The following is a 10194-nucleotide window of genomic DNA, read 5'->3' on the forward strand; positions in this document are numbered from 1 at the left end:
GGCATAGCCAGTGTAGCAGTTTGATATGGTTATGAATTCCAAAAATAGATATTGGATTATGTTTGTAATCTGGTCTGTACCTAGACATGATTAAATTATGATTAGGGCTTTGATTGGGCCATGTCATTAGGATGTGGGGACTCACAGATAAAAGGCATGGCAAAGGACAGAGTTGAGGGTTTTTTGATGTTGGAGTTTGATGCTGAAGCCTTAAGCTGCAGCCCCAGGAAGTAAGCTCACAGAAGAAAGAGAAGCAAGTCCCAGGGAGAGAGTAATGCTGAGCCCAAGAGGAAGCAAGCTCTGGGAAGAGAGGAACCCTGAATCTGGAGAGAAGCAAGACCCTGGAAGGGAAGAACCCAGGAAGCCTGAACCTTTGCAGACATTGGCAGCCAACTTGCTCCAACATGTGAAAATAGACTTTGGTGAGGGAAATAACTTATGCTTTATGGCCTGGTATCTGTAAGCTCCTACCCCAAATAAATATCCCTTGTAAAAGCCAGGAGGCTTCTGGTATTTTGCATCAGCACCCCTTTGGCTGACTAATACAGCCAGATTCAAAAACAAGGCAAACATTTCAAGAAACAAATGGAACAGAAAAGTGAGGAAGGCCGTGCTCTCGCCTGGAAGTCACTGCTAGGAATCTAGCTTATTCATGGGACTGACAGTCCTCTATATGAGACAAAGCACTTAGAAAAAAAGAAAAATGCTGTGGACCCTGTCTGGGTCAAGAACTATGGGCCTTGGGATGTGGGAGAACACAGGCCTATGACTGGGAGATGAACTAAGTCAACTGCTAGCTTGGTGACTGGGTTTATGTTCTCCTCAATATCATCTTAGGGGATATGCTCCAAACCTCTGGACTGGGCGCTGAGTGTGTCGGGCACATAGAGGCAACTGTAGAGGGAGGCATATAGGGGAGAGAAAAGTCAGTACAGAAGGCAAGAGGGCGGGGGGTAGAGACAGACAGAAAAGATGAACAAGAGCTTTTCACTTGAGGGCACCAGAGAAATAAAGCCCAAATCTCAACCCAAAGCAAAAGACTTCCATTCAAATGAATTTGTAGGCACATGAAAACAAAAACAAAAACAAAAACAAACGAAAGCTAAGAAAGACAGCCAGCAAAATCAACTATTGGGATGAAGTTAATTCTAGAGGCAGTGCCTGATATAGACTTTATTATTTGTTTCATTAATAAATGAGATTTTGCACACATTACATCATAAATTCTTTGACGTTTTATATTGACATAGACTTTAAAATAATTATGTTTAGGATGCTCAAAGAGATAAATGGAATTTCTCTATCCATAAAAAGGAAAATAAATCATGGCAGAAAAACAAAAAGAAATGAAAAAATAATAGACACAAAAGAAAATAATTAATAATATAGAATTATATTAGCTGTGTTAGGAAGAAAATAAAAATATTTTTTCCTGAAAAGGTGCTGTTCTTGAGAAAGTAGGCACTGGAAAGATTTTTGCCCTACTGGTTAAATTGACCTTAGGCATTTTGTCTTTCAGATGTCCTTGATGGAATATCTTGCCCTTTGAGAGATATGCATACAGGAGGAAAAGGACAAAAATTTCATCTTCCATTCTGAGCTTCTTGAGTTTGTTGCTTTATTTAAATACTATGGCACAAACCCAAGTGTTTTTGGGGCCTGACTCTTGTGTTAAGAACAGCAGTTGCCATTTATTGAAATTAGCACTGGCCTTAGAGTCAGGAGTAGCAGCAATGGGGGGAAGCTAGTACAAATTACCAGGACCCAGTGGTTTAGATGGAGCCTATGGCTCATATTCAAATCCTGTGTGAAGCCAGCCTACCCTTAGTATGGGCCCTGACTTTTAGACAATCGAGGCTTATTGCAATTCTATCCAGGTTCCTTGTATGGATCAAATAAATTAATCCAAGCACTACTCCTTTGTAAACTCTAAAAAGCTGTAGAAATGCATAAATTGTAAACTTAAAATGAACTACTTAAGGGAAAATATTTTATCTCATCCCATGTGTATAGCTTTGTGTCTGGAATTAGATGTTTGTTGACTTGAAAAATGAAAGATATAACTGTAACATAATGTGCTAATCCAAATTCTCTGGTTGTATCTACATGGCATTCTAGCATTAAGAAAGAAAATAAAAATGGAATACAAATTATATTTTAGAAAATGAAATAGCCTAGTAGTTATTATTAAGAAGTAATAGGCGACGGACTTGGACCAGTGGTTAGGCATCCGCCTGCCACATGGGAGGTCCGCGGTTCAAACCCCAGGCCTCCTTGACCCGTGTGGAGCTGGCCCAGGTGCAGTGCTGATGCACGCAAGGATTGCTGTGCCACGCAGGGGTGTCCCACTCGTAGGGGATCCCCACGCGCAAGGAATGCACCCCATAAGGAGAGCCACCCAGTGCGAAAGAAAGTGCAGTCTGCCCAGGAATGGTGCCACATACACAGAGAGCTGACACAACAAGATGACACAAGAAAAAAAGAAACACTGATTCCCATGCTGCTGACAACAACAGAAGCAGACAAAGAAGACGCAGCAAATAGACACAGAGAACAGACAACCAGGGTGGGAGAGGAAGGGGAGAGAAGTAAATAAATAAATAAATATCTTTAAAAAAAAAAGAAAAGAAATAATACTCATTGGATGCTCTGTGCCAGGAACTATTCCAGATGCTGTGAAAGTAGAAAGGACTTTGAATAAGTTGGCCTGGGTTGAAATCTTGGCTCCACCTTTGAATTTAGGTAAATTACTTAAGGTCTTGGGAAGCAGACTTGGCACAATGGTAGGGCATCTGCCTACCACATGGGAGGTCCGTGGTTCAAGGCCTGCTTGATCCATGTGGAGTTAGCCCACACGCTGTGCTGATGCACGCATGCAAGGAGTGCTGTGCCATGCAGGAGTGTCCCCCACGTAGGGGAGTCCCACGCGCAAGGAGTGCGTCCCGTAAGGAGACCTGCCCAGCGCGAAAGAAAGTGCAGCCTGCCAAGGAATGGCGCCGCACACACAGAGAGCTGACGCAGTAAGATGATGCAACAAAAAGAAACACAGATTCCCGGTATCGCTGATAAGGATAGAAGCGGTCACAGAAGAACAGCAAATGGACACAGAGAGAAGACAATTGAGGGTGGGGGACGGGAAGAGAAATTTAAAAAAAAAGCTCTCTAGGCTTCATTTATCTCATATAAATGGGAATGATTATTGACACATTGAAAACATTATATGATAAGATATAGTATTTAGTATACTATATATGTGTATACTTGAAACACATATGAGCTCTCAATAAATCTTGTTAATGTAGGAACAGTTTATGGTTGCCTCCCCAGAATCCATTTTCTCCTACATCCTCTTCCACTGGATCTTGAATTTCTCACACTGTGGTTTGTGTGAGGTCAACCCTACATTTTCAGCATCAGAGGTGAGCTGAATTTGTTTTCCCAAATTTTTGACCTTTGATATTTCTTTGAGGAGGGGGTGACTGCCCAAGTTAAATCAATAAGGAAGGAGGAAATGTTTGCTGGGGCTTTTGAAAAGGAGCTTCCTCTTTCTTCACTGGCTGAATGAAGATACACCAGCTGTGGTATTGCTGGTAGCCACACCAAGATTACAAGGGTGTCCTCTTTGTGAAACTGACATCATGCAAAGCAAACTATTGACATGAAAAGAAACTGGCTCATTGTTGAAATCACTGAACTGCTGGATCAAGTATTACCTGAAGGTTGAACAATTACTCCACTTCTGAGTTACATGAGCTAATAAATTTCATTTATTGCTTTTACCTGTTTGAGTAGAGTTTTTCTCTTAATTGCAACCCAAAGCATCCTGATTCAAGTATTATTGCAAGATGCCACTCTAAAATAATAGTAATTACTGGCATTGTGAAAAATATTCGGGTGGCTAAACTCATCTTTCCCTTTTCATGTGAATATTTGAGTTTAGAAATTGGGCTATGATCATATTCCTGAAATAAGAAAACTGGACTTTAACCACATTGCTTAGGAGATGAAGAACTATAAATCGAATTATAAGGGTCAGATTCCTTCAGACAACTTTCATAGAAACAATAATATGATTGATCAACAACCATACTATAGTCCAGACACTGTGCTATGTGCTTTACTTAACATTTTATTTTGTGCTCATGCAGAATTATTTAATATAAGGAAATGGAAGCTAAGAGAGTAGTTTTAAGCCTATGACCTAAAACAGTGCCTGGCACAAGATAAGCACTCAATAAATATTTGTTGCATGTTGATTGAATGTCCAAGTACATACAAAATCTATGTTCAGACCCCTGTCTGCTTTCCTCCACAGTCTTTGTTCCTGTCCCTCTACCACATTGCTTCCATGCATCAAAAGTCAGCCCATTACTAGCAGAACTTTGTCCATTGGTGTAATTTACTGGATTAGTATCTAAGGCAATAAATTGTCAACTGAGAAAGTTTAACCTCTTCAGAGGCAATTCCCAATTTGAACTCACCATTCTTTTCAGAAACTAGAGTTCTTAGACAATTGCCAAGAGCAGGAAAAGATGTGTAAACTCCAGTTTGCTAAGTTCAAGTAGTTTCTAGACCTCGGTGGAATTCTTCTGTTACAAATTACATACTTTAACTTGACATCCAAATCTCACCCCAAGGACTTTAAAAAGAGCTGAAACTTGTATTCCAGACCCACAATTGGTTATTCTGAGTGAAGTTTGAGATTCTTGCCTAAGCCTGAAATGACAATAAAAATATAATTCTCCTGTCAATTTGTCTTAAAATTTAAAAAAATATTTTTTTCTCAGAAAAAAAAAAAGAGTTATAATGAGAATTCACATGTTGCTATTGATGGATGCTTCTGTTTAGAATCTGCTGATTGTGAAATTGCAATATTTGAAATATTTTACCATGCCTGGATTAATCAATTTGAATTTCAAACAATGAATGATAGACAAAAGTATTCCATGTCTATGAAGACTAGCTTTCTTTTAATCAATAACAAAAAAAAAAAAAAAAGAGAGAGAGAGCGAGAAATGGCAGGTATTTAATCTTGTTGAACTTCACAGCTATGAATACTTTCTGTTATTGCTCCTTTGCTTCTAAGTGTAAAATTCAAGATCTGGGTTGCCTATGGTAAAGTAAGTAAATCTCAGGCCTCTTGAGAACAGAGTGCTTAAGATGGTCTTTTGACTTTCCCATTAGAGCCTACATAGTCAATTAATCACTAAATAGGTATTTTATGCTTGGGTGTTATAAAAACTACTATTTTTTGAATCCCTGCTTAGTGGTAAGTGAAGGGGGAAAGGTAGAATAATGGATTGGAAAAAGCATATTTGTTGAAGCTTGAAAATTAGCTGAGTAACTTTGGTACTCTGGCCAATTTATTTAGCTAAGCTAAGCTACATTTTCTTAGGTCTTAAAATGAAGGATAATAATAACCACCTTGTATGTTGTTATGTGGATTAGAGATACTGTATTGCAGATAAGACTTTTATGTGGTAATATTTCAATAGATGATTATCATTGCATCATTGCTGTTCTTATTAAATTTGAAATGTGAAATTACTTGCCTTAGGTCATCTACCTATGTAGGGGCAGAGCCAGGACTCAAACTCTGATGCAATTTAACAGATGTCCTTTATACTCTGCTGCCTTTTTACTTATGTACTGAAGAGAGCTTAGGCACCATGCAATGTGAGCACGAACAGAAACCCATTCCTAGGTATGACCGTACAGGAATTTATGGAAGGGATGACATTCACTCCATCTTAAAAGATGAGTGGGATTTTGATAAGCAAGAAGAGTCAGCATATTGTCTATAAGTTAGGCTCTGTAGAATGTCAATGGCACAAGCAGGGATGGTAAATAGATTTTCCTATTCATCTATTTATAGTAATTCACTGGTGGAGTGCTGTAATTGATTAGCGATGTCTGTTATGTCAGCTGGAGGGAAAAAATATATGATATCTCCTACAAGTTTTTCTTCTTATTCCTAATTTTTGGTCCTTATGAAATGCTTACTTTAAGCCAGAATTTTGGATGTTGCATGTCAAAAGACTCACTTTATGCAATATGGCTTTACACAGGTGTGTTCGAAAGGACAACTATGTACCTGCTTAAGTCAGTGGGCAACATGCAAATTAAAACCAACTTGAGGTATCCGAGCTGTAAGGAAACTCAGAAACATTTATTGTCCAATATTTATGTACCTTTTGGCCTGGTTTTACACAGCTATATCATGTTCAAGGGGAAGTTAGTATCCAAAATACAACTTTAAACTGCCTCTTCAAACTGTACATGTTCTCATTTTTGTTTTTCAACAGATTTCATCCTGAAATTCATATCACGGCCAAAGGACATGTTATTTAAATGGTCACAAAGGTATTGTGGAATAAACCTAGCTAGACAAGGGGTGGGAAGACACATTTTGAAGAAATCGTTTTTTGTCCTATTCCAAATATTTCTCACAATGTCTGGTCTTTGAAGAAAGGAAACATATACACATCTGCAACACTTATTAGAAAGTGATTCATCTCAGAATCTTCAAGTTCTCTGACATGAGTCATTAAATATAAAATAGCTTTTGACGGTATCCATATATGTGTCCCCATCCACATGGAAAGAAACTTACTTTTATCTGATGATAATTAGTACCAGAAAAGGGACTCTGAAAGTGATCCACATCTAAAGGTATCAGTGTTTCATGGTAAAGAGTTAATCACTCAATCAACAAAAGGCCTGATTGGAATGCTGTCTTCAAACAAACTAAGTTATGCAACAAAGGAGGCTTTCTTTTCATATAATATAGTTTAGGTTATGAATCTCTCAACTAATTTGAACAGGGAATGTACCAAGATTTGAGTGTTCTTATTTTTCTTTTCAGTCTAATTTTTTGGATAAATTCCACGGAGAGTGTAGCACCAAACACAACCTTTCACTGAACATTTGATTTTAGCATCATAGTTACAAAGAAGGGCAGTTTTGCAAAAAAATATTATTTTTATAAATAATATTTTAAAATATTATTTAAAATAAAATATTATTTTAAAATATTAATTTATATTTTTTTCTGAGGGCCTCTCTGAATTCTCTAGTGTTGGAGAATATTCTCTCTCTTTCCTTTTAAATAAATGCCTCATTGATAAATAATTTACATATCATGTGTTTTACTCATTTAAAAGGTACAATTCAATGTTTTTGTAGCATGTTCGCAGAGTTGTGCAATCATCATGATCAACTTTAGAACATTTTTATCAACTTCCAAAAAACCCTACATTCATTGGCCTTCACTCCCCAGTCCTAGGTAACCACTGATATATTTTGTCTCCATAGATTTGCCTTTTCTGGACATTTAATATAAATGGTATCTGTGTTAGATTGCTCTATGTACCCCCAAAATGCATGCTCTTAGTCTTGATCCACGTTCCTGTGAGTGTGAACCATTGTAAATAGGATTTCTTGAAGATGTTATTTTAGTGAATGTGTGGCCCTAGTGAATGAAGTTAGTCCAGGTTCCTGGAGTCCTTCGATAAGCAGAAGAAATTCAGACATAGAGGAAGAAAGCCACAAGGAGGACCCAGAAGCAAGCATTAAGCAGGAGCCCAGAAAAGAAAGGAGAGTATTGCTATGTGATGGGAAAGCCAAGGAACCAAAGGGTTGCTGGCTAGCCACAACACTTCTAGACCCCGAATCTCTGAGCCAATACATTTCTGTGTTTAAGCCAAGACCAGTTTGTATTATTCGTAATGGCAGACTAGCAAAACTAAGACAGAATTATACAATATGGTCTTTCATGACTGGCTTTTTTCACTTAGTACAATGTTTTCAAGGTTCATCCTTCTGGTAACATGAATCAGTACTCGATTCCTTTTTATTGCCAAATAATATTCCACTCTATGTATATACCATAATTTGATTATCCATTCAGAGGTTGATGGACATTTGGATTGTGCCTACTTTTTGACTAAAGCTGCTATGAACAATCTAAAAGTGTGTGTATGGATATATGTTTTCATTTTTCTTGGTTATATATCTGCACATGGAATTGCTGGCCCATATGGTAACTCTGTGTTTAATCTTTTGAGGAACTGCAAGACTATTTTCCAAAACACCATTATATATTCCTACCTCTTCTCTTTTGAAATACCTATTTATCATCGTATTTCTCTTCAACTGCTAACTTGTCTAATTCATCCAAATCCTCATTTATGAATGCTTTTTTCAAAGAAACTGAGCAGCTTTCCAATCTAATTTCATCAACTTCATGAAATTCTAGATCTTTTTCAGGATTTGCATCTGCACTTTGTGATAAATTTGCCCTCTAATGATACATATTGCATCCAGTTTACATATTCCTTGAAACAAATCCATGAAGCAAGAATTCTTAATTGCGGTTTACAGGTGAGCAACTTGCTCAACCAAGTTAAATAATAAGCTAGTAAGTTGTTGAACCAACATTCAAACTATTGTAAAGAATAGAACTGATTTTACAAGAAAAGTAATACTACGTTTGAGGGTAATGTTATCTATAGGCATTACTGGCCTTCTCTGAGTTTCCACTTAGGCTATCTTATTTACTTTCCTCAAAAACTCCAAGGGAATAATATAGAAGTTAGGATGCTCTGGGCTGCAAGTAACAGAAAATATGACCAAATGTGGCTTCAGTCATTGTGGCTTATTTTTCTTACATAATGCAAAGTCCTAGAGAAGGCAATTGCAGAGTTGGTACAGCAGGTAAGCTAAGGATTTATGGGTCTATTTCACTGTCAATCTCTTGGCCTTACCCTCATGGTTACAAGAAGCCTGCAGCTTCTGCTATTCCCAAGCAGGAAGGAGTTAAGATGCTTTTTTCTTCTTGAGTTTCTTTCATTTTATTAGGGAAGAAAACTATTTTTCCCCAGAAGCTTCTTATAGACTTTCTATGATGTTTCATTGACCAGAATGTAGTTGCATGCTTATTCCTAATTACAGGAGAAGCTGAGAAAGCAAGTGTTTGGCAATTTCAGCTTCTGTTTTGTACAGAAGGACCCCTCTAGCTTGGAGGAAGTATGGGAGAATGACCACTGAGTCAGTAGTCATCAAATCTGCTGCAGTTAGGTATTAACGGCCCTCCATAGATGAGAACACTGAGGCTCAGAAATGCTGAGTAATAACATCACACAGTTACTAGCAAAGCTAAGATTCAAGCAAGGAAATTTGGGTTCCAAAATCAAAGCTACAGCATACAGTCTCAGAGATGTGTCCATTTGAACATTTTACTTATATTTTACTTATACTGCTACAGGTAAAAGGGTAATAGATGGTTAAAAAACATGAACTTTCTAGAATATCATTAAGATTATTTTTGTTCATGTGCTATGTAACAGGTTTTAGAGACATTTGTTATTTGAAAAATCATATTTTTTTTTACTTCATAAAAATTCAAATCTCTTTTCCTCTCACCTTGTTTTCCTAAAGTAGATTATTTTGGGAAGATGTAAACTATGATTTTAGAGTTGGAAGACTGCCCTTTAGTTACTAACATTCTGGATTTTTGCTCAAAGGCAGGTGAAGAAAGTGATTTTAGTATTCCTTCAACCAAGTTAATATATTTACCTTCTGAATAGCTATGTGCTTACCTGGCAGATGAGCAAAATCTTATGTTAAATCCCTTTCAGTTCCTTCTAATATATGGTTGGTACATGAAAATTAAAGATACAGCTCCTATGGTTTTACATTCATTATCTCATTTGATCCTGACAATGACCATTGAGATACCTATTGATCTCCATTTTATTCATATATAAACCAAGAAGTAGGGAGATTAAATGACTTGTCCAAGGCCACCCAACTGATAAATAGTAGAAATGGGACTTATACCAAGGGCTGTCTGATACCAAAACCCATGTCCTTAATCAAGTACTATATTCTCACTACCTCATGATAATATTTGAGCTCCACATCTAACATTCCAAGATAAGAAAAGAAGACTAGTACTAGAATTCTCATTAATGAATGCTCATTTTAATATATATTTTTTGATTGGATGAAATTTGACCCCAGTGATAGTAATAAGGACTCTATTGTACTTGGGGAACAAAAATTTACTCTAAGTATCTCTTTGTGACCTAGTGATACATTTTCTACTTCAAACTCTCAAACGATGTTGCTGTTATAGGGAGATGTACTGTATATAACTTTAGCAGTAGATAATCCCAAAGAAAATGCTATTTT

Source organism: Dasypus novemcinctus, chromosome 14 (genome assembly GCF_030445035.2).
Source record: "Dasypus novemcinctus isolate mDasNov1 chromosome 14, mDasNov1.1.hap2, whole genome shotgun sequence".
Taxonomy (NCBI): Eukaryota; Metazoa; Chordata; class Mammalia; order Cingulata; family Dasypodidae; genus Dasypus; species Dasypus novemcinctus.